This window comes from Myodes glareolus, chromosome 21 (genome assembly GCF_982192425.1).
Source record: "Myodes glareolus chromosome 21, mMyoGla1.1, whole genome shotgun sequence".
In the NCBI taxonomy this organism is placed as follows: Eukaryota; Metazoa; Chordata; class Mammalia; order Rodentia; family Cricetidae; genus Myodes; species Myodes glareolus.
The window spans coordinates 57,184,201-57,208,251 of record NC_142046.1 but is presented as its reverse complement, the minus strand read 5'-3'; the positions used below and the strand labels follow the sequence as shown (position 1 = coordinate 57,208,251).

The 24,051-nt window shown below is 42.9% G+C and overlaps 1 protein-coding gene across 10 annotated transcripts in view; it reads right to left on the bottom strand.

The window, feature by feature from the left end:
* Osbpl6 (oxysterol binding protein like 6) overlaps nucleotides 1-24,051 on the bottom strand; it is a 174,432-nt gene that overhangs the window by 90,141 nt on the left and 60,240 nt on the right. For 9 of the 10 annotated variants that reach the window (XM_087900079.1, XM_087900076.1, XM_087900081.1 and 6 more), the window contains one exon: nucleotides 10,631-10,793. The gene's annotated coding sequence lies outside the window, so the exon portion shown is untranslated. Of the gene's footprint in view, nucleotides 1-10,060; nucleotides 10,199-10,630; nucleotides 10,794-24,051 lie in introns of all 10 variants that reach the window. The other variant, XM_087900080.1, reaches the window with a different exon arrangement.

Here is a 24,051-nt window from a genome sequence, read left to right as displayed (position 1 = left end):
AAGATTACCTTAATGTCAAAAAGACTTGAAATATCACCAAAAAGTAAAGGAATGGAAGTCTTAATAGTTTGACAAGGTTGTATGTATGAGGTTCCCAGAGTGTTGGTACTACTGTAAGTCATAATTCACAAATTAACTCCAAAAGGTTCGAGCTCCTGCTTTCTTTTTCAGGGGAGCATGTGATCCGTGTCTCAAGGAAGATGCTGAGGGGGCAAGAGACCTCTTAGCCTGGTTTAACACAAGAGATTTTGTGAGAACAAGAAGGAACGAAGTAGTTTAAATATTCATACAGAGATACTGGAGTAAAGCTCGCGGCTAAATACAGAATTGGCTTCATTCCAAGGCTAAACTACAAATAACAGTTGAGGTTCTTAAATTTTTAAATTATTTTTATTGGTTTTACACATCCTACAGATGGTTCCTTTCAAGTATGTTATGTGTTCTAAGGACATTCACGCCCTTCCCATTCCCTGCTTTCAAAGTCCACTCCCTTTTCCTCGCCGCCTTGATATGCGCTCCCAAACGGTACCTCGGAAGAACTACAGGGAGCCACAAATGAGAGAAACCATGCAATGTTTGTCTTCTTGTGTTATTTATTTTTGTTTTTGTTTTTCATCTTTTGGTTACTTCAAATGGGGTTTTGCTATCCAACTCTTCTCCTGTCTCCGCTGCAATGATAAGCTTACAAGTCCTGTGGCTGGCTGGATTGATGTGATTTATTTTACTAAAGATGATGCTCTTCAGTCCAGGCTACTTCCCTGGAGGAAACAGAACTTCACTCTTCTTTATGGGTGAATGAGCTGCACTGTGCACACATACTGCATTCTCTTTATGTGCTCGCCCACTGATGGGAACCTTGGCTGATTCCAGAATATGGCTCCGGTGAAGTGCTACAATAAACGCGGAGACGTAGGCACCCGTGCGGTGTGTGGCCTTACAGTCTTTTGGGCTTGTGCCTACAAGCGGTAAGCCAGGTCCTATGTTCATTCTGCCTGTGCTTTATGGTGGACCCTTCGCGATGATTTCTACAGTGGACGCACCAAGTCGCATTCCCACCAGCAGTTTTTAAGGCTCCCTACATCCCTGCCAGCATCTATCACTGTCTGTTTGGTAACTGAAAGCCATTCTGATTGGGTTGAAATGGAATTGTAACGTTGCTCCAATTTGCATTTCCCTAGTGACTAAGGCTGAACATTTTTTTCATATAGTTATTGGCCATCTGTACTTAACCTTTTAAGAACTGTTGTTTCATTAGTCCGTTTATTGACCAGGTTGTTGTTTGCTGTTTGGCTTTTTTAGTTCTTTTAGTCTCAATATTAATTCCCTCTATGATGTAGGAATGGAAAGGATTTTCCTCCATTCTGAAAGCAGTCTCTTCTGTTGACTAGTCATCTCCTTCACTGTGCAGAAGTGTTTGAATTCCATGTGTATTTAGGCTTCATTTCCTGAGCTACTGCAGTCCTTCCCAGAAATCCTTGCCTGTGCCTTCGCCGTCAAGTGTTCTCCCCTCCCAGAACTGTGAGCTCTGATCCACTCTGAATTGACATCTGCATATCAATTCTGTGACACAGTCCGTGATATCATTCGGGAGAGATATAGGTCTAGCTCCTTTTTCCTCGCGTGGCTGTCCAGTTTCTCCAGCACCATTTGCTGAAGAATGTCTCGGTTACGTGTCTATTGCTATAATAAGGCACCATGACAAAGACAACGTCAAGAAGAAAGAGCATTTATTTGGTGCTTCCAGTTTCAGAGGGTGAGTCCTCGGCCACCATGATATGGTAACACGGAGCATGGTGATGGGGAGGTGGGCATGGTGCTGGAGTGGCAGGAACGGAAGGAACAGCATGGGTTGTTGAAACCCCAAAGCTTGACCTCAAACAAGGCCACACCTTCCAATCCCCCCTAAACAATTTCACTAACTGGAGACCAAGCATTCAAATATATGAGCCCACGGGGTCATTATCATTAAATCCATCAAACAGATGGTGCCTGTTCGAGACTGTTTAAAAAATTAAGAAAGGATGACTATCAGTGCGGATTTAACTCTTTTAAGTCTTTTATTGGATTCCATTATTCTAAACTATCTCGCTTTGTGCCAATTCTGCTGTCTCTGTCATGACTTGAAACCTGCTGCTGTGACATTCCAAGGCGTGTCCTTTCAGCTATGAATCACTTCTGCAATCCAAGTCTTCTGTGCTTCTGGAGAAATCTTATAACTTTTCTCCTTCTGTGACAAACGTCATTGGATCTTAAGGAAATGACATTGAACCTACAGATTGCCTTTGACAATGTAGAAGGGGATTGAGTTTATTTTCGAAGTTAAAATCCTGTAAGGGCAAGAAGAAGACAAGGCAAAAGCAACAGAATTCGGGCGCCAGAAGTAGAATTTATTTATTTAATCAATTAAAAAATGGGAAGCATAAGGTGGTAGGATGATGTATTGGCCATGAGGATATCGGTCACAAAGACAGTGGGAGATGGAGCTCAGGGACGACTCGATGTCACTTGATGCTGAACTTAGGATGAAAAGGGCTTGGAAAACACCACATATGCCTACGAGGTGTCGGTAGGTGACCCACAGGATGGACGGGGCACTGAGCACATCCCTGCAATGCACATCCCTCAGAGCAACCAGACTTAGAAAGAGAACCCTCCGAGAGTCAGGACCCACAGTGTGACAGCGAGCAAGTCAATTACGGAAGGGTTTATGATTTTAACTATTCTTGCCAGTTTTGGATTTCTCTATCTCCTCCGACATAGTTTAAAAAACATCAGCTGTGCTTAGAAATACGGGCGCTGAGCACCAGAGAGGTGGCTCAGTGGGTAAGAGCACCTCTGGCCAAGCCTGACAACCTGAGTTTGAGCCGTCTGACTTACATAGTGGAAGGAGAGAACTGACTCCTACGGATTTGTCTTGTGACTTCAAAGGCATGCTATGGCAGGCACGTGCACACGCATGCACACACATATATACATACACACACACACACACACACACACACACACACACACCAATAATTATATAAGAACAGAAAAAAACTAAGTCAGAAGGTGGTGGCACACATCTTTAATCCCAGCACTTGGGAGGCAGATGTAGGCAGATCTCTGTGAGTTCAAGGCCAGTCTGGTTCACAAAAGCGAGTTCCCAGTTACAGAACAGCCAGGGCTGTTACACAGAAAGAAAGAAAAAAACTATTTTTCTAACCAGCATTGGGTTGGTTTTGAAAAATCTGCCAATCATGCATTAATTGAAATGCAAGATGAACACTGCCCCACTTACTTTACCTCTGCCTTTGACATCAAATCTGAAAATATACCTGCTCAAAGATGCTTATTTTATTAAAAAGAAAAACCTCTTGATTAGGATAAAAATTGGTGGAATTTGTGATTATACGGTAAGAATATTCAAGGAATAAACCAGTACATTTATTCTAAGTATAGATACCAAGTGAGACAGTAGGAAAAATCAAGCGAAATACAAACTAAATCAGGAAATCTAGGGCATGATGTCAGAATGAATGCTAATAATTCTCTTTTTTTCCTGAAGACTTCATTATTATTTGCTGTTTGGATAAAGAACTCAAAAGGAGAAAAAAAATTTTAAGAAAGAAAAAAGCCTAAGAACTTGTATTGTCTTAGATACTAAAGACTTCGTTCTATTTTTTCTTGTAAGTTTTATAATTTTTTTAAAAAAATAATTATTTATTCTTTACATGCTTTGTTGCGAAGATGTCAGATCCCCTGGAACTGGAGTTACAGACAGTTGGGGGCTGCCCTGTGGGTGCTGGGGATTGAACCCGGTCCTCTGGAAGAGCAGCCAGTGTTCTTACTAATGAGCTATCTCTCCAGCCCCAAGTTTTATATTTTTACATTTAAATCTGTAATCTACTGTGGTTTGAAAGAAAACGGCCCCCAGTGGCCAACAGGGCATGGTACTGTCTCAAATGCACAAGGGAGGCCCAATGTGGCTGTCTCTTCCTGGTGCCTGTGGATCTATATATAGAATTCTGAGGTCCTTCTCCTGCACCATGTGCCGCCATGCTTCCCGCCATGACAATAATGGACTAAACCCATGAAGTGTCAGTCAGCCCAATTCAACCTTTTTCTTTCTAAGAGTTGCCATGGTCATGGTGTCTCTCCACAGCAAGAAAACCCTAACTAAACCATCTATCTTTAGTTTATTCTGTATAAATTGTAAAGCAATTATCCTTATTTTGTCTATGACACCCACACTATTTGCTGGAAAAGCTATTTTCTCTATTCATTAGATTGAAAAAACAAGCAAATAAAAAAAAGAAAAAACATTAGTTGAACATTAAAAGAAGAAAAATGATTAATCATATCTGTAAACTTTTTAGATTGCTGAGAATTAAGTGTTATAATGGAGTGCATAAGGAAAAGAGACTCTGGCTGGATGTGGTGGCACACGCCTTTAAATCCTAGCACTTGGGAGGCAGAGACAGACGGATCTCTGTGAGTTCGAGGCCAGACTGGTCTATAGAGAGAAGCCCTGTCTCAAAAAAACCAAACAAATAAACAAACAGAAACCACAAAACAATAACAACAAAAGAAGATCCCTGTAAAGAGGGGAGGGGCAAAACCTTATTAGCTGCTCTTAGAGAAAATGGAGTTCAGTTCCAGGTACCCACATTGCCTCAGGCACTGCATACATGTAATGGAAATAACATGCATACATACATACATACATACTAGCACATAAAACAGCAATAAATAGAGCTTTAAAAAACAGAAAAAGAGACTCAGTCTAGTCTAAACATAAGCAATGGGACCAAAATCTAGAACTCAGTAATAGAAGACTCCCAACGCCCACCATCATTCTTCCTCAGCCTTCCTGTGTACATTTGACTTCTTCATTTATGCGAACCCGAGGCACCCTGTACTTGATTCTGATGGAAATGTTGGCATTTCTTCACCAGAACTTTTCTTTTTAAGTGTTTTATTTTGGAGCGATTTGGAATTTGCAGGAAAGTTTCAAGGACATTCCAGAATATACCGTGTACCTGTTCTCCAGGACACTGTCTGATTTCACAGGTTCTACAGAAAGTGACGCAGTGAGGGGTGAGGCTTAATGGCTTGCAGTTTAGAAGATGGATTTGGAAATAAACCCAAAGGCCAAACGTGCAGTTACCGTGGGAGTAAACTCTGCTGCACTTCCCAATGTATTACATATGAAGAATTAGTCAGCAAATTGCCACTGAGTTCTTTATCCTGCCATCCCCTCTGAAGAGGCACCGCACCTGCCGGCTCTAGCACAATACTCTTCCCACCTGCCTCTGCAGTTACGTCACTTGGGTACCAGCTTCCTATCTACGCTTAGTGCCTTGTCCCCTGCGCTCCTGTGTCACAACCTCAGGGTTCAGAACAGTGTTTGCTTGACAATGAATGAACAGTCAACAACCTTTGGCAAAAACTAAGAAATGAATCAATGCTTACATGGATAAGTAAAGTCTGTGTGTGTGTGTCTGTGTGTATGTCTGTCTATGTGTGTATGTGTGTATCTGTGTGTCTAAGTGTGTGTATGTGTGTGTCTGTGTGTATGTTTATGTCTATCTGTGTGGGTATCTATGTGTGTATATGTGTCTAACTCTGTGTGTGTGTGTGTGCGTGTGTACACCCGGGGTGGCATACGACACACAATGAAAGACAAATCCGTCAGATGACTCTGAGTTCTGAGATGTTAAGCTTCTATTCCCAGTCACACACGGCAGAACTGTGGGCAGTTGTCTCCTCCGTCATCACTTCTTACAGGAACACGACTCAGCACTGTCGCCTTCAAAGCCAGCTCTCACAGGCCCATCTGTGCCATTGTGCTGGCTCACACAAACTATTTCCTGGCCTTATTCACTCAATGCACCAAGTCAGTGAGATAAAATTTAAATAATGCTCAAAATTAGAATAATTTAAAACGTGAGTCATTCCCTCTGTGAAAACATATTTGAAAAAATTCATGATTACTGGACACTTGTGATTCAGAACGAGGCACTGTGGGAACGAACAGGCCGGAAGATTACGGGACTGTGCGTGAGTAAGGTGTTATTGTCGACCGCTGACCTCTGGGATTCGAGTTTAGGAATTAACAGCAGAGAGAGGGCTGAAAAGGGACTTCTCGCTCCTGTATCTTCTGTGAATCTTTCCGTTTTACCACAGACAAACGGTATAAACGTGTCCAGAAATCAAAGCCCTTGATCACCTGACTGTTCCAAAGAAGAGACAATCATTCCAGATTAAACATCACAATTTATCCATTTCCCAATTGAAAAAAGAACAAAAACAAGGCGATGGACATGGGGGCACCATGGGAATTCTCTGCTGCATTTAGGAATTGGCTCTTCAGCCTGGAGCGCCCCATGAGAAAGCGTGGACACTAACACACACATTCAATATGGCACAAACTGATCCCAAGAGCACAGGGAGACCATTGTCCCTCCTGGAACATCAGTCCCAGGTTATGACACACTGAGTTTAAACAACTCAAAGTCTCTTGCAGACTAAAGATTTAAAAGTCTAACTCTCAATGCCAAGAAATATATCCAATATTAGCACCAAAATGAAGTTAAAGGAAAAATCCATCTCTTGATTTCATATATGCATTTTGAAAGTGCTCATAATGCTAATAATGTTTAAGAAAACTAACCTTACAATTAACTTCCTTCTCAACTAAAAAATAGAGCAATAATTAGTCGCTTAAGGCTAAGATTATTAATTTGAAACTATTTTAAATAAACAAAAGATAAACTGAATAGTTTCATAATGTTATTTTGAACCACAAGATTTTTCAATAGAAAAGAATATATAATTAATTTTATATTTTTAAAAACCCCATAACATTCACTTATGAAAATCCATAAGAATTCTTAATTTTGATGGATGTATTTCCTATCAGGTTCTACAAAAAGACCAGAAAACATCAATGACTCCCAAGGTTCATCTATTGTCTCTAAAATCCATTTTGTACTGACAGGACCAAGGTTTGTAGAAACAGTTGAGTGTCGGAGCTCAAGAGGAGCTGAGGCAGCCTACGCTGGCAACAAAAAATCAGGGCCAAAGAAACTAACGTCTTCAGTGTGCTTCTGGCCTGCTCTCGACTGGTACTGAGCTGGGACTGACTGTAGGCACGTGCTGCGCACGGCAGGGTTCACTGTCACTCAGTGTAACAGGCTGTCCTCTGCAAATGTCCACGTGCAACCTGAAGGGCGCCAGAGAACAAAGCAAGCTTTATTGGAGCATCTTCAGTAACAACAAAAACTGAAATAAATGAATTTTCAATTATGCTCTTGAAAAAAAGAGAATTCTCCTTAATGATGCAAAAAAATTTTTAAAAAAATGAAATTTAGAGAATCATCCATTTTTTACCTTGGGAGAAACTGATGCACCAATCATGAAAGAATCGGTTATAAGGGAAAACTACAAAGGTCCTGTCCTGCTGCTTCCGTCTGAACTACTGGCATCAGGAAACATCAGCCATGCAGGTGAGGGCTTTGTCAATGGATCCTAACAGTGGGCACAGAAGAAACGCCAGGGTGGGAACGATGAATCACCATTTTTATAATCACTAATGGAAGGATGGATTCAGGCAACAAATCCCGGTAAGGAAAATGTTTAGGTTAACGAAACCTGATCACAAGCGGGGACTCGGGTTTCCTTCCTGAAGCTACAGCGTCACTCAGAGTCTTACAGCCCAACCCTTTGCAGCTCCCAGGAGCCGTGGCATGAGACATACACCATGGCAGAAGCAGAATCCAATCGAGATCTGACCGCCAAGCTGCAATAAATTTAGATTACAGAGTAAAAGGTAACAACAGTTAAAGTTGGTACCTGGAACATTCTATTGTTTAGTTTCTTCGACAAAAGAACAGCTTGAAAAAAGAAGGGAATATCCTAAATGAAAGTCAAGAGACTCGTTAACCAAATGAAATATGAGTTCTTGTTTTTTTCCACATCTGTTAAAAATAAACCTTCGAGACAGGTCTCTCACTAACCTCAGCACTTACTGCTTGGCCAGACTAAGCAACCTCTCTAGCGCTAGGATTATCGATGTAGACAGCCAGCTCGCACTGGGTGCTGGGGACCTCAGCTCAGGTCTTTCAGACTACACAACAAGCATTTTACAGCTGCAGCATCTCCCTGAGCCTGAATCTCACCTGTTGAAGAGTCTGTCTGGTATAGTTAACTCACTGTTCAGTCAAGTGTGGAAACAAACCCGCAAGGACTTTATTTCCACGAATTGAAATTTGATAGGCAATGGGCTCATTAACATTTTACTGTGCATGTGGTCGAGATTCTACAAGACATACTGACTTAAGAAATTCTAGGAGGTAGAACCCTAATCCTAAGATATAAAAAAAATAATCAGAATGCATCCTTCTTTGTTTGAAAATGGACAAACAAGGTTTAAAATCTGTTTAAGAGACAGAATCAAGCCAGGTGGCGGTGGCGCATGCCTTTAATCCCAGCACTTGGGAGGCAGAAGTGGGCGGATCTCTGTGAGTTCGAGGTCAGCCTGGTTTATAAGAGCTAGTTCCAGGACAGGCTCCAAAGCTACAGAGAAACCCTGTCTCGGAGGGGGGAAAAAAAAAAAGAGACAGAAACAAAAGAATCAAAATGAGTCATGGGGAATCTTCTGTAAATTGTTTGTTCCCATAAATGTTTGTTTCTTTTCTTTTCTTTTCTTTTCCTTTCCTATCCTTTCCTTTTCTTTTCTTTCTTCCTCCTCTCTGTCAAGACCACATTGCTGGTCAGTCTTCCACATCTGAGTTTAGCTAATGTGGACAGAGAAGTACTATGCCCACAGTGACTTATGTCATGAAATGTTTCCATGGCAAAGACCCGCAGTTGGGTCCGATATGAAATTAACAGCAGTACTTCTGAAAAAATTTCAATTTAGAACAAGATATTGATCAAGGTGGGGGGAAAGTTATTGATTAAATACAACTCACTGTACACATCAAATTCTGATGGCAATACCTCTCAGTGCCAACATGTTGCATATGCCAAGGGCACAGCAGATCGCTCAATGAATCACCCTTGTGCACAGATGTGCCAGCTAGAAAATGGACTCTACAGGTGCCATTCAAAGAGAAGCCAGGTCAATGAGTCGCTTTTGTATCCATGATCACTTGACAATTAAATCGAGTAATGGAACCCTTAGGTCACAAAATACCCAACCTTAAGATGACCATACCAGTGTCTGAATAGAGCAATTCAGTCTGCATCCTATGCCAGTCGGATCTCTCAAGATCAACGGGCCCATCTCATCTTGGAAAAAGCTTTCTTCTCTCTAGGCAGGCTTAGTAAGTCCCTAAGGTGACAACTCTCGAAGCTCCCGTGTCTGATATAAAATAATAAACGCTGAGATAACGGCTGCGAATAAAGACAATCGGTTGTGCTGAAGTCCACAGAGGTGAGTTCACAGAAGACGAATGCGGAGCTCTTCAATGCCACGGCTTTCAAGGAGGTGCCTGGCAGGACCAATCGATCTGTAGGATTCAGTGATTAAATATTGATGGAACGCTAAAGACTATCAGAAAGTAATCATTAGGATGGTAACGAGACCACCTTGCACATTCTCTAATAACGATTTTCTGACTTTTTGTGTGGAGTGTTCTTATGTAGCCAACTGCTTTTTAAACGTTTTCATATATGAAAACAATGGCCTAAAAATTGGCCTATTTCCTTTTAGTTTGCAAATCATGCTGTCCTAACTAATGTAGCCCTAAATAGAAAGCTTCTCATGTCATAAGATTCCACTAAATTATTACAGAACCTTGGCTTCCAAGCTCCCAAGAGAGATTTGTCCATGCAAAAACAGGAGGGTTATTGGAATTGGTGAACACTGTTCCCCAGATCACACACGTCTACACTACCAACGCCTCTATCACCACCACTGGCTGTACCTAGAGCGAGAGTGACTAGCAGAGGTGCATCTTGCAAAACTTCCCCCGAGTACTAACACCACAGCCTTCCCCATGGGAGGGCAGAGGCCTGTGGATGACAAGGAAGGGTGTATCCCAATGCCGAAGGCCAAACACCCCAGGCCTACCATGTCAAATGGAATCTAAGACCTGGCGCTGAAAACGTGGTAGGTGCAGAAGGCAAAGATGGCAAGCAGACTATAAAGCGCGGCTGACTCTGGACTCATCACTGTAGTCCCATAGGCAACACCAGAACCACCAAGTGTCTGTTGACTACAAAAAAAACAGATAATAATGTTTGTAAGCCTGCATGTTCATACTGTGCTGTCTGCATGCAGCCATATAAAGAAACCAAAGCTAACACCACAGCCATTTTTATGTTGAGGTCTGCAATCTGTCTCTCAAGGAGTGAAGGGTGCTCTTGCTTCCACATAATGTAGAGACCGTAGGCAGAAATATAAAAGTTAGGGAATATTTGTGAACATTTAGGTCCTTGCCTTTAAAAAGAGTCAAATGGAACATTTACTGAGATGACTAAACATAATGAGGATTGTGATGTGTTATTGAAGGTCAGACAAACAAGGAGGTATAAAGAAACACCTTCCTATTCCCTGGTGATGTGTCATCATCGTTTGGAGTCATTCGGCACTGCCTGTTCTGCCCTGCGTTTGCAGGAACTGTGCATTCTGCACCCTCACCTTTGCCTTGTGTCAAAGTCTTCTAGCTTGGCTACACCATTAGCTTCTCAGTGAACTGGCCTCAGACGCCTTCAGCTATTCTTGGGACACAGTCCTCCAGTCTGTTGGCACTGGTGGCGCCTTAATAGTCCTCTTTTGCTGTTTTCCCGGCAGGGAGCAGAACCTGGAAAAGAGGGATGACAATCATACAAGGCATTTCCAAAGAATACCAAGACACGTTCAGGAGGATGCCCCCCAATACCTCTTCGCATAACAAAGTTTGTACCAGGTACCTTAGCTTTTATCTCCTCCGTTCAGTCTTACACCACTGCAAAGACAAGAACACTGAACTCAGTGCTCAGTCACATTGCAGATTCCCAATTACGTTCTGCCCAGAGTCTCAAGGGAAAACCCTTTACGTGACACAGCAGGTATTCCCAGTGAGGACAAAGTGCATTGTCTAGAACCAAGCTTAGCTTTCCCATGAACTGTGGACGCCAGGCGGTGCTTTAGAGAAAACAAGCACAAAAAGAGAGCTCATCACATGGGAACAGAAATCTCCAGTCCCGTGGTTCCATTGGGACCCTGATGTCACCTCTAACTGGCCTTTCAATAACAGAGCTACTCCTGACTGGACCACCACAGAATCTAGTTTTCATGACAGATCACTCAGAAAGCGAAAAACACATAATAAGAAAATAAACATTTACTTTAAGAATAAAGGAAAAAGCCAGCCCTAAAGCAAAAGCTGCACGAATTACTCTCTTCCCTAAAACACGACGGCGCATTTCCTTCAAGCCATAGCTCTCTCTAGCAGGCTCATTTCTTTCACATGAGACAGCACTAAAAGTATTCATCAAGCCAGATGCTGTGATCCGCATCCATACTGCCAGTTCCTGGGAGGTTGAGATAAGAGGGTTTCTATTCTGAAGTCCACCTTGGCTTCTTAGTGAAACCCTGTCCTGGAAAAATAAGTAAGTAAATAAATATAAATAATTATTTCTCAGGTTTAATTATTTCAAAGTATGTATGCCATCTGCTCCCTAACATGACTTACTGAAAATGCAAAAGAGATCGGTCCACCCTGATTAGTGTGGACAGACTGTCTGCTCCATTTTAAAGGGGAGTTAAGGTCAGAGCTTATCCTGTAGTTCAGACCGGCCCAGAACTTCTGGAAATCCCCCTGCCTCAGCTTCCTAAGTGCTGGCATTACAGGGAGCCAGTATGACCAGTGTGATTGCTTTGTTAAGTTACATCTTTCTGCCAAAAAAGTGTTTCTTCCAAATTCCTCCCCACCTCTTAAATCAAAAATAAAACTACAGTGGATGCTACATTTTGTAGATTTAAGCAAGTGTAATCGCTCATGAGGATGGTGTGGACAGAGCAGTTAATACCCATCCAGGTTGTAAACCGGTGCTCAGGATGGCACCTTTCTCTTTCTGGCACGCGAGATCCCATTTATGCCCTTTAATCTCACATAATTAATTCTATGCAGATGGTGAAATCTAAATTTCCAGAGTAGAAACTCTACTAGCCTCTTCTGGCTTTCACCAGTGATGGATTCTGTCACAATTTTGGCGCCAATGATAGGAGGGAATGCAGTCAGAGTCCTGGGCTACGTGGAAGCCTTTTTATTCACGACCCCCATCTTCCTCCCTAGGCATTCTGCGCCATCGGAAAAGTGAGAAGGAAAAGAAGAACAGAGGATCATGGGACACAATCAGTTTCCCACCCTCACCTCTATCCCTGCTCTAAAACGCAGCAGAAGACAGGGCGATGCAGCGTGCCCCTTACGGCCCTCGTCTAAGAACCTCTGTACGTGTCCTCACAGCCCATGTGAAACAGACCTAGGTCCAGGGAACATTTTACCCCTTCCTCCCTTTCCTCCTCCTATTGTCTTAGCCAAAACATCCTTTAGATTCTCACTCCAGAGCACAGTCCGACATCTACTTTCTCAACTTCCTTTCCTGGGCTTTCGGTTTATTCGACTGCTGTGAGGGTGTTTGGGTTGCAGAGTTACCTCTGTCCATATCTGATCTCCACCGTCTGCAAGTACACACTCAGAAGCAGAGAGCAGATCGTAGAGAGCCTGCCCACGCCCCCAACACAGACAGCACAGGTCAGAGTTCAAAATGCAAAGTTGCTAGGTTTTAATCTGTGTATACCTTAGAAGGAATGAAATCTGTTATTGTCTATTTTGTTAAGAGCAGGCTTTTGTGCTGTTATGCAATGCCAAGATTAAGGAGGCCTGACTTGCCCTGAAACTGTTAGTAACGTTCACGTAGACCTTGCAGGGGACTGAGCACTCTGGGTTAAAAATTATTACACACTTCAGACATAAACAAACATGGCTGAGAGCCACAAGTTAATGAGTATTGTGGCTATAGATATTAATTGGTGAAGACAGACAGAGAATAGGTATACAGTAACATCTGCATTCTAAATTCCCAGGTGAATAATATTTTGCTTTGTTTCTTTTTCTTTTTGTTTTTTAAAAATAAGGTTGTTCACCAAGTGGCAGCTCAACTTTAATTAAGAACCTGCCCCGGGTCCCATTTACTTCACATAGAAACCGTGTGTAGGGTGGAAGTCCAAAGTGGAAGAGCCTACAAAGTTTGAGTCTGGTTGTTCCTTCTGAGAGCACACGCTGAAGATTAATTCTTAAAGCTGCAGGTAAGAAATGCGCCCAAGGCAGGGACAGGAATGGTTCCTCTCACGAGCAGAACTGAACCATGCTTAAAAACAATAAAGAACACAAACAAAACCCAGCCTCCTTGCTTTTTATCCACCAACGCTGACCAAAAGAATCATCTTCTAGGGCTAGAGAGATGGCTCAGTAGTTAAGAGCACTGGCTGCTCTTCCAGAGGACCAGAGTTCAATTCCCAGCATCCACATGTCAGTTCACAACTGTCTGTAACTCCAGTTCCAGAGGATCTGACAGCTTCACACCAATGCACATAGAATAAAGTTAAATAAATTATATATAAAAGAATCATCTTCTAATTTAACATGTTCTGGAGCAGAAAAGGGCTTCCGACACCTCCCTCCTGAGACCTTCATTAAGTGCAAGCTTTAAAGGTTGAAATGCTGACTCAAACAAAAGCTCCCACACCAATTGAAACTCAAGTAGGAGTCTCTGGAAGACCTCATTGAGGAGTTTGGTGAATTGGCAACGAGTCCTTGGACTGGCTCACTCAGGAAGGCAAGGATTGGCAGCATCCCTCCAAGCCCGGTGACTAATCCTCCCACAGCCTGCGTTCTGCCCACTAGACCTCGCATTCTTGTCTGGTACATTCTCCACTCTTCTAGTTTCTCATTCAAGCCATCAGAGATGGAGGCGAACTCTACCAGACTACCATATGAAGCTACGAGGCAAATGTATATCATACAAGGAGACCTGAAAAAGCAGGATCCACCACTCTGCAAAAGAAACAAAGGGAAGTTTTATAAAAATGGTTATAACAATAAAGACTACCTACCAAAGTAGCCGTCAGGACAGGGTTTTACAAAATAATCTCCAAGACAAGTTGATTCCACAATTGACTTGTGACGCTGTCGCTAAACCTGCGGCCATGGTGTGAGCTCAGTGTTCGCCTTACTTCCACAAGGATGCGTTGGTCTCCATTTAACCCCCTCTCTTGCTTCCCCCTAGACACGCTACAAGACCTTATTTGGCTGTGTAGCATTGTCTGTCGTCACCACCAGCTGATAACTGGTGACAAGACCACCTTGCTGCATTTTCCGCCACAGCAGTGTTCTGATAAGAAACCTCAATCCTACCTTTGGTAATTCAAAATACCCCATGGATTTCCACACTAGTACAAGAATCCAATAACTTTTATGGAAGTGAGTTGTGCTGGGGTAACTTCCCAGAGATGACAAACACAGATTCCTGTCAGTTACCTAACAAGTAGGCTTTGCTGCAATGTAGCTAATGTCATTAATGCAACTATGTATCACAGACGTTAAAAGTCACCAGCTGAGAAAACATGCCAGAGTTTTCTTATCTACCATGAAATGCTATTAACTGACCCGCCCAGGAGTAAGTCGGATGTGTAGTTATTTATATAAACAGCAAAACGCAGAATGGAGAGGACTTAGAACTTAAAAAGCAAGGTTTCTTTAGTTACACCATTGAGAACTTAGCTTCAGATAACAGGACAGGACAGGCGGATAATCTTTTCAGGCTACAAAGCAGAAAACATATTGTGATATCCATGGCAAGGAAATAAGAATTCTAGCTTGGAATTTGTGTGCCGTTCTGTGGGCTGAGAGAGAAGATGAGAGGAAGCTGGGGAGGGGAGAGAAGTACCTGTCGATTAATACCATTTGGCAGAAAGAGGCAGGCATGAATGAAGAACACTTCAAACCACGTGAACGGTGCCTGACAGTTGAGAGATGCTAATTGAAGCCCAATGGTTGGTTAAGGACTCAGGGCTTCCCTGAAGCTAAAGCAGGAGCGTGGGGAGGGGCCTCACAGGAGGTGAGACCACTACACCAGTTTCAAATGCATTTCGTTGTGCAAGCTGAGAAGGGCAGGGGTGAAACTCAGAACAGAGCGTCCCATGACCCAACAGCTAAATGAAGGAAGAGGCAATAGATGGTCTCGGAAGGCCATGGTAGCAAACCAGACCGGAAATGGAAGCTACGGGGAATGGGACAGAGGACAAGAGAACTTAGTGTCTGACAGGGGAGACCCAGTCTGTCTCCTCACTAACGGCTCCCTCCTTACCTCCTTCCTTCCTTCCTCACTGCTTCATTTCTGTGGTGCTGGGAATCAAAGCCAGGGTTTGACTCAACCTGGCTCATTGAATCTGCTGATGCAGAACCCCAGGATAAGACAGATGGTTCCTGACATAAGCCATGCCAGCACACTTAATTAGCTCATCACAAAAGCACCTTTCCACAATCTTTTCTAGCTCCACAATCCAGCCAACACTTCAAATTTTGGTTTGCATCTAACTCAAAATTATGTTTCTCTATTAGAGAGAGAACAACTTTTTTCCCAGATTCTAAAGACCAAACAGAGAAATGACCTAGCCCTATTAAGCAGCAAACAACCTTTTTTTTCTCTAGCTAGTTCTGTTAATCTTGTCACAAATTCATATCAGATTTCTGGCTATAGATTACTTAAAGGCGTCTAAGCTGTTATGTTTTCGCATGCTGACTTCTATCTCAAATCCCAAAGTAAACAATACAGAAATCGTTCAGCAATTCAGTTGGATTAAATATAAAGCCACGGATAACCTCATTAGCTTCAAAGCACAGTAAACACGCTAGGGACATACTCTGCTCTTGAGGGTGGTATGTTCTCTAAAGCTAGTCAGCAAATGGTCTCTGCAAACAACATCTAGATCAGTGATTTTTTTTTACACAGCCTACTACTTGATGTAACTATCCAATCCTGTTATTATTTCAGAAGGCAAACCCATGTAATGTGCGGACTAACATGGCTAGGGTCTAGTAACACGTAATTCGCAAAAGTGGCGGAATAAGTTGGGTGTGGTGGCAGGTCATTCCAGATCTCAAAAGGCTAAGGCAGGAGGATCATGAGTTCAGGGCTAGCCTGAGCTACACAACAAGCTTATGTTTCAAAACAAATAAAACCAAATGAGCGAATGCCCTGTGGAAGAACTGTGGTTGACCCTCGTACAACAAGCACTCAGTATGGCAACTGGGAGGGTTTGGTTTTGTTTATCTGTAAATCTGTTTTCTGTTTTTCAGTGTAATCTGCACTCCATAATGTGTTTATACACAGTTCTTCCAAAGGAAGTGCTCATCAAAGGGCACACAAGGGGCTGGAGAGATGGCTTAGCAGATAAGAGGACTGGCTGCTCTTCTAGAGACCCTCGGTTCAATTCCTAGTTCCCACATGGTTATGCATAACCACCAGGATCTCTAGTTCCCGGGGATCTGATGCCCTCTTCTGACCTCCTCGGGCATGCAGTTCACATGGGAGGCACAGCCGCAGGCAAAACACTCATAAACATGAAACAAGAGAAAACTTTAAAACAAGGGACAGACATCAAGGACAGGGGTGTCCGGGATAACTTTAAAAGAGGTAGATTTCTGTCGATTACACAGTTTAAAAGTCTGAGATTTCCTGAATTCAAAGCTTCAGAAGGCACAAAGTAGAGTCATAAGTATTTAGGCACATGTTATACTTACTTACGAAACCGAGAGACATCCCGACTAGTGTGTGAATTTAAATGATCGGACTAGAAGTCCTACAGACAAACTGTCTTACATTCAAATCCAAGCTCTGCCAATTACTGGTAGTGTGATCCTGACAGTACCTCAGTTTCATGACCCATAAAAACAAAGAGGGCTGCAGAACCTACTGTCTGTTGGGATTTTCTGAGGATTCCACAGATTCATTGTGTAACACTTAAAACTACATAGATGCATGGTGCTCTTAGAACTTACTAAAAGCAGAATCTGTAGGCTGCTGGGGATCATCGCCGTTCAAAATAAGCTGGCTTTGCCCACACACGTCTTAGGCTTTGGTCCAACTGAATCTGTTAGGTAGAGAGTCCTAATGACTTGGCCCTCCCACTAATATCTTTACCAACTGAGAAGAATTCCCACCTTATCTGGTAAGATTTCTCTAACAACTCTCCACAGCTAAAAATACCAACTCCAGAATAATCCCAAAGCTATTATCCAATGGTTCTGTAGCACAGTTCCTCCAAACGGGAAAAGGCTTTGCCTGCTCTTCTCTTACCAGGCAGAAATATCGACAGCTCCCTCTTTGCTTACAACCGGAGCAATCCAAAAGGAGCGGGGTAAACAGGAACTTGGGGAGAAAGAGAAAGGACCTTAGTGACTCGGCTTTCAAATAAATCCACATCTGTTCGACAAAGAAAAGGTGTCTGTGTGCACACCTGGCCAAAGAGGGGAGCAGGGTGGCTGTCTGTCATAAAATTATCCAAGCAAGGAGAAATCAAGGCATGTTAAGCTGTGTGGTATGGCTGACTTCCTTCTGAACAGTGCGAGCAAGGCAGATGGGGCAGCCTCTGTCCAAAATGTTGAGTCTAAAGGACCACTGTGACGATACGCTGACAACTTCAGTTACATGAGCAGTGGATTTCGTTTCCTGAGGAACCGCCAAAAGGGACGCTTTGTTCTCATTAACAGTATTACGACTGGACCACAAATTAAGCTGAAATGATCAGATCTAAAACAGCAACAAGGAAAAGAGGTTTTGGTTTCTTAGCCACATACTATATTCCAGCTTTCTCCGCTATATCTCCTGCAAGCTGAGCTTCCCACAATTACCCTGATCACACCTGCTCTCTGCCCACTGTGTGCGTCCTCTGCCTAGACATCTTCCCCTCACTTCTGCATCCTGTCTTGACCTTTATTTCATACCATAGGATGTTAAACCACTCCCCATGGCCCAGAAGAAATCATTTTTCCAGATTCTTGATTTTTTTTTCCCAAGACAGGGTTTCTCTGTTGCTTTGATGCCTGTCCTGGAACTAGCTCTTTTAGACCAGGCTGGCCTTGAACTCACAGAGATCCACCTGCCTCTGCCTCCCGAGCTCTGGGATTAAAGGCATGGGTCACCACCGTCTGGCTGGAGATTCTTGAATTTTTTAACCCTTGTTCAGTCTCCTTGGACTTGTAGTCTGTCTTGATCAAAATTAACATACACAGCTTCTCTTTTCAAGAAGGACCGTTCTTTAGAGTAGTGTCTACATCCGTTCCATCTCTCTCTGTGAATCCATCTGTACCATGGACGCTCATAGTTTTCACTGGCCATGCAAGAAGGTGTCAAACTGTGCTAAATCATTGTGACTGACCGTTTACATCAAACGCATAAGCACACGCCCTCAGAGCCTTGCTGGAGAAAGACTTCATTCAAAAACATATGATGTTGGCACATGCTTTTAATCCCAGCACTTGGGAGGGAGGCAGAGGCAGGCAGATCTCTGTGAGTTCGCGGCCAGCCTGATCTACAGAGCTAGTTACAGGACAGGCTCCAAGGCTACAGAAAATCCCTGTCTAGAAAAACCAACCAACCAAGCAAACAAACAAAACAAAACAAACAAAAACAAAAACATGGCTCAGTGGCTAAGTGCACTGGTTGCTCTTCTCGGCAACTTCGGTCCAATTCCCAGCACCCACACAACAGCATACAACCATCTGTATCTTAAGTTCCAGAGAATCTGGTGTCCTCCGCTGGCTTCCAGGCACTGCATTCACATGTTGCAGGGACATACATGCAGAGGCAAAACACCCACACATACAACAAAATAAAACTAAAATAGAAAACCCCCACACAGTCAGTCAAAATTTGCCTTCTCATGAAATGGGAGAAGTTTAATGCGACCAACAGTGCAAAGAAGCCACTGTTTGTATTCATCGGTGATCTGCCAACAATTAAGTGGCCTATTGAAAGCTTCCTTCTCATCAACATTAGCAGACACACCCCCAAGTTAGACAAATCACAGGAAGCAGGCTCATTCTTTCACCGATCTGGACTCAAAGTGCTACTTACCTCTAGGTGTCTTAGTCAGGGCTTTCATTGCTGCAATGAGACACTGTGACCAAACAGCAAGTTAGGGAGGGAAGGGTTTATTAGGCTTACACTTCAGCATTGCTGTTCATCACTGAAGGAAGTCAGGACCGAACTCAAACACGGCAGGATTCCAGAGGCAGGAGCTGATGCGGAGGCCATCAAGGGGAGCTGATTACTGACATGCTTCCCCTGGCTTGCTGAACCCATCTTCCTATAGAGTTCAGGACCACCTGCCCAGGGATGGCACCACCCACCATGAGCTGGGCCCACCAGGTCCCATAGCCATTTAGTCTCAAAAAACACATAGAGGCTTATATTAATTATAAACTAGTGGGCCTGTTAGCCCTATTCTTTTTTTTTTTTTGCTTTCTTCCCCCCCTCTTTTTATGGATTTCATTGAGCTCTACATATTTCTCTGCTCCCTTCCCTTCCTCTCCCCTCTCCTTCCACCCTCTCCCATGGTCCCCATGCTCCCAATTTACTCAGGAGATCTTGTCATTTTCTACTTCCCATGTAGATTAGATTCATGTATATTTCTCTTAGGGTCCTCATTGTTGTCTAGGTTCTCTGGAATTGTGAATTGTATGCTGGTTTTCTTTGTTTTATGACTAAAAGCCATTTATGAGTGAGTACATGTGGTAATTGTCTTTCTGGGTGGTTACCTCACTCAATATAATGTTTTCTAGATCCATCCATTTGCCCACAAATTTCAAGATGTCGTTACCTTTTTTTCCTGCTGTGTAGTACTCCATTGTATAAATGTACCACATTTTCCTTATCCATTCTTCAGTCAAGGGGCATTTAGGCTGTTTCCAGATTCTGGCTATGGCAAACAATGCTACTATGAACATAGTTGAGCACATGTCCTTGTGGTATGATTGTAGCTTAGGCTTCTTATTACCTCTTATAACTTACATCAACCCATAAATCTTGTCTGTGTTAGCCACATGGCTTGGTACCTTTTATCAGGGAGGCATTCTCATCTTGCTTCCTCTGTGTCTGGGTGACAACTGCAGACTGAGCCTTTCCTCTTCCCAGAATTCTCCCAGTCTTGCTGCCCAGCCTATACATTCTGCTTGGTCATCCTGCTTATAGTTCCTGCCTGGCTACTGGCCAATCATCATTTTATTAAAACAATACAAGTGACAAATCTTTACAGAGTACAAGACCACTGTCCCACAGCATCTCCCATTGATCACTAATGGGGAAAATGCCTTAGAGCTGGATCCCATGGATGCATTCCCTCAACTGAGGCTCCTTTCTCTGATGACTCTGGCTTGTGTCAAGTTAACACACAAAACCAACCAGTACAGTTTCAAATAAAGAGATCTCAAGACTTGTAGACATAGCGATCATTTCAATCATCATCTTTAACAAGCTTTAATTCTTCCAAATGTGAACAATCAGACATTCTGACATGTTCCGAAGCCCACAAGTGCCGAGACAAAGATTAACAAGGGAATGTTTGTGTCTTGGCCACCTGAGACTACATGGGCAGATCCCTGCATGTCCTAACATGCCACTTGGCACTTATGGATGTTAGTAATAGGTTACCAGGCAGAGACCAACTTCTCTCTTTTGTGAAACTCCAGGGCTATGCTGGTGGGCATGTTCTTGCCAGATCCCCACTCACCCTCACATGCTCTCAGTCCCCAACGACAGAAGGCATTTCATGACCTTCCCACCTCACAAATGATGACATAAATGAGTTTTAATATACACTCTGAGGTATGATAGAATGTCCTAAGGCCAAATCATACCACAGCAGACACTCCAAGACCTGAATGCAGAAGGAAGAGTGGACCATAACAGTGTGTCCCCTGACGAAATACTGTACTGGCAGGAAAGGGTCTATTGGATGATCCATCTGGCACAGCTGTTGTACCACCGTTGACACTTGGGACGTTCGGACCTCTGATGTCACATTCCTAATATCACCTGGATTCCCGAAATGACAAGAGAATCCTTGGGCAAGTGGCAGGAGACTCATACTAGTTTAAGTGGCTGAGTTTTTAAAGCAACTCAGAAATATGTACATGCAAGTATAAACATGTCTGTCACATGCAAACTGAGGTCAAAATAATGTTAAAAATTATATATTCAGTAAACACTGTCTAGTGACAAGGCCATAAATTATGCTATGTTTTGAAGTTGTATAATCAATACTGACAATGTATAAAGTGGCCTAATTCTGTGTTATTTTTCATATATGTCTCAATTGAGTAACCCTGGCCAAATTTCTCTGTGCTCGTAGCTTTACTCTTTGATTAGTTAGAGATTGTTCCAAGCTGCTCCGTTTCCTTGGACAGTTGCCCCTGTCTTTATCTGGGTCTCTATCTGATTTCCGCAGCTCCTTTTTTTCTAATTAGCCTCCATCAACATTTAACAGCTAAATCAGGCATGCTGGAATTCTTATAACTAAGCTTCCTGTATTGAGACATATTGCGGCAGCAATAAAATCGAATCAACGTGCAAGAGCGAGTCGGCGAACAATGTGGTCCATGCGACGCAAAGCTGTTCAGGAAATTTAATTTGATGTCATAAACCGATAAGGAACAAATATATGGGGGAAACAGGGTGGCCCACGTTATCACATGACAGCAATCTCCCAGAAATGAGAGGCAGTTTGGGGGTGGAAGCAGAAGCCTAGAGGGCTGTAAGGTTGTTCACCTTGGACCTGGGAGTTAAACAAATGAGGCACAGATCCCAGCGTGGATGCTACCAGCAATGAAACCTGGGGGAGGACATTCTCCTTGGGGAGGACATTCTCCTCGGGTGGTCCTCAGTCTCCTCACCTGCAGAACGGGGTTTTAAGCTAAACAGAGTTCTACTGAGGAGATTACAGATATGATCAGGCCATGTAAGGATGATGTGGTCAGATTACAGAGCATCTGAGCAATGGGAAGGTCATGGCACAGTGTGTCTCTTGTGCTCATGGGACGCTGGTCTAAACAAACCAACTGTGTTGCCACGCATACAAAAGCACAGCTTATAGCCATGCACAGTATACATGCAATATGAGTGAATCAATTACTAACTCCTATATTTACTACACTATATTCTTAGTATGTTTAGATGTACCCCTACTTCCCCTTAAAGCAGGTTATGAAGTTGGGCAATAGCCCCAAACCTCCTGTTTACTACATATTTTGCCTGTATCATTTTTTAGGCTTGATTGAATGTCTTCTGTTTTGTTCATAATGAGCATAGGAACAATAGGTTGTACTTACACACATGCGCACACATGCGTACACACACACACACACACACACACAAGGACACCACAATGTATGTAGTACCTGTACCATCTAGGTCTAGGTGAACTCACTCTACAGTGTTTGCACACTCTATAGTGATCTACTTGCCTAATGATCTGCTTTCAGAGCACACACAAAACCCATAGTTTATGCTCCAAAGCTAGCAATGCAAACTTCCCACTACAGATCAACTGAGATGAGGTTAAAACCACACTAATTTGGATTGCTAGTCTGCCGATGTCAAATATCCAACTTTTATGGTACTTACAAGAAGAGGGCACCTGATCTCATTTCCATATTCTAATTGCTCTCTGGCCGTGTGGCCATGGGAAAGGTGTGCATTAGGGAGGTTTTCATTATTATAACATGCACTGGGCATGCCACCACTACAGCCATCTCTTACCCTCTACGCCACATCCATCGGGCCATCCCTCACTCATATCCCTGATGAAACACAGAAGCGTTGCATTAGAGAAGAGTTAAATGAACACAAAGCTATGACATGCTCTCCTGATATGAATATGTCAGAGAACAAGAGCTACACAGAGCGATATGGATTCATCCGAGAAGGTCCATGTCTCCCGATGCACAGACTACAGCAGAGGTTCAGCGAGGACACACTCATGACAACGATGACAAGCTCCCAGACGGAAGACAGGCTGAGGATGACGGAGGAGAGAAAGAGTCAGGACGATCCTTTGAAGCTACCTCTGAGCCACTGTACTAATCCAGGCACAGACCTGCTTCACTTGTCCTGGTTATGAGAATAAATAAATATTCATATTTTTTAAAAAATGAGCAGAATGTTGTGGGAATTGTTAAGTATTCACATGAAGAAGTAATTCACAGAAATAAAAGAAGGATCCCCTAAAATGTCTGATGTTGGTCAGGCAATGTAGGTAAGCAACATCATAGATGAATCTCAACATAAGAAGATGATTGTGGGGACAGAAAGATAGATTCGTGGTTAAGAGCACCGGCTGCCCTTCTAGAGGATGCAGATTCTATTCTCAGCACCCAAGTGATGACTCACAACTAACCTGTTATAACCTGTTATAGTCTCAGGGGATCTGATTTCCTCTTCTGGCTTCCATGGGTACCACATGCATATGGGGTACATAGGCATTCATGCGGTCAAAACATCCATACACACAAAAAATAAGTAAATAGTGTTTTTTAAAAAGGCCATCGGCTGTTTTCTTTTATATGAAACTCAAAGACAGGCTAAAGGAATGGTTTGCTACAGTGGTCAGAATGGCAGTTACTTAGGGGAGGGGGTGCAGGTTGGGAGGGGCATTGAGAGAACACCCCAAATTGGTGGTTCTCAACCTGTGGGTCTCAATCTATTTTCATAGTGATTACATATTAGATGTCTGGCATATCTGATATTTGCATTACAATTTGTAACAGTAGCAAAATTCAGTTATGACTCAGCAACAAAAATAATTTTATGGTCGGGGGCTCACCACAACATGAGGAGCTGGATTAAAGGGTTGAGGCATTAGGAAAGTTGAAAACAAGTATTCTAGATATTCATCCAGAGATAATTTTATTTATTGGAATACATTTTTAAAACAATGTATATGTTATTGTACATACCCTTAACCTTTCGGTTAAAAAAAACATCTAAACAAACAAAACACTGTATTTAGTATCTCTT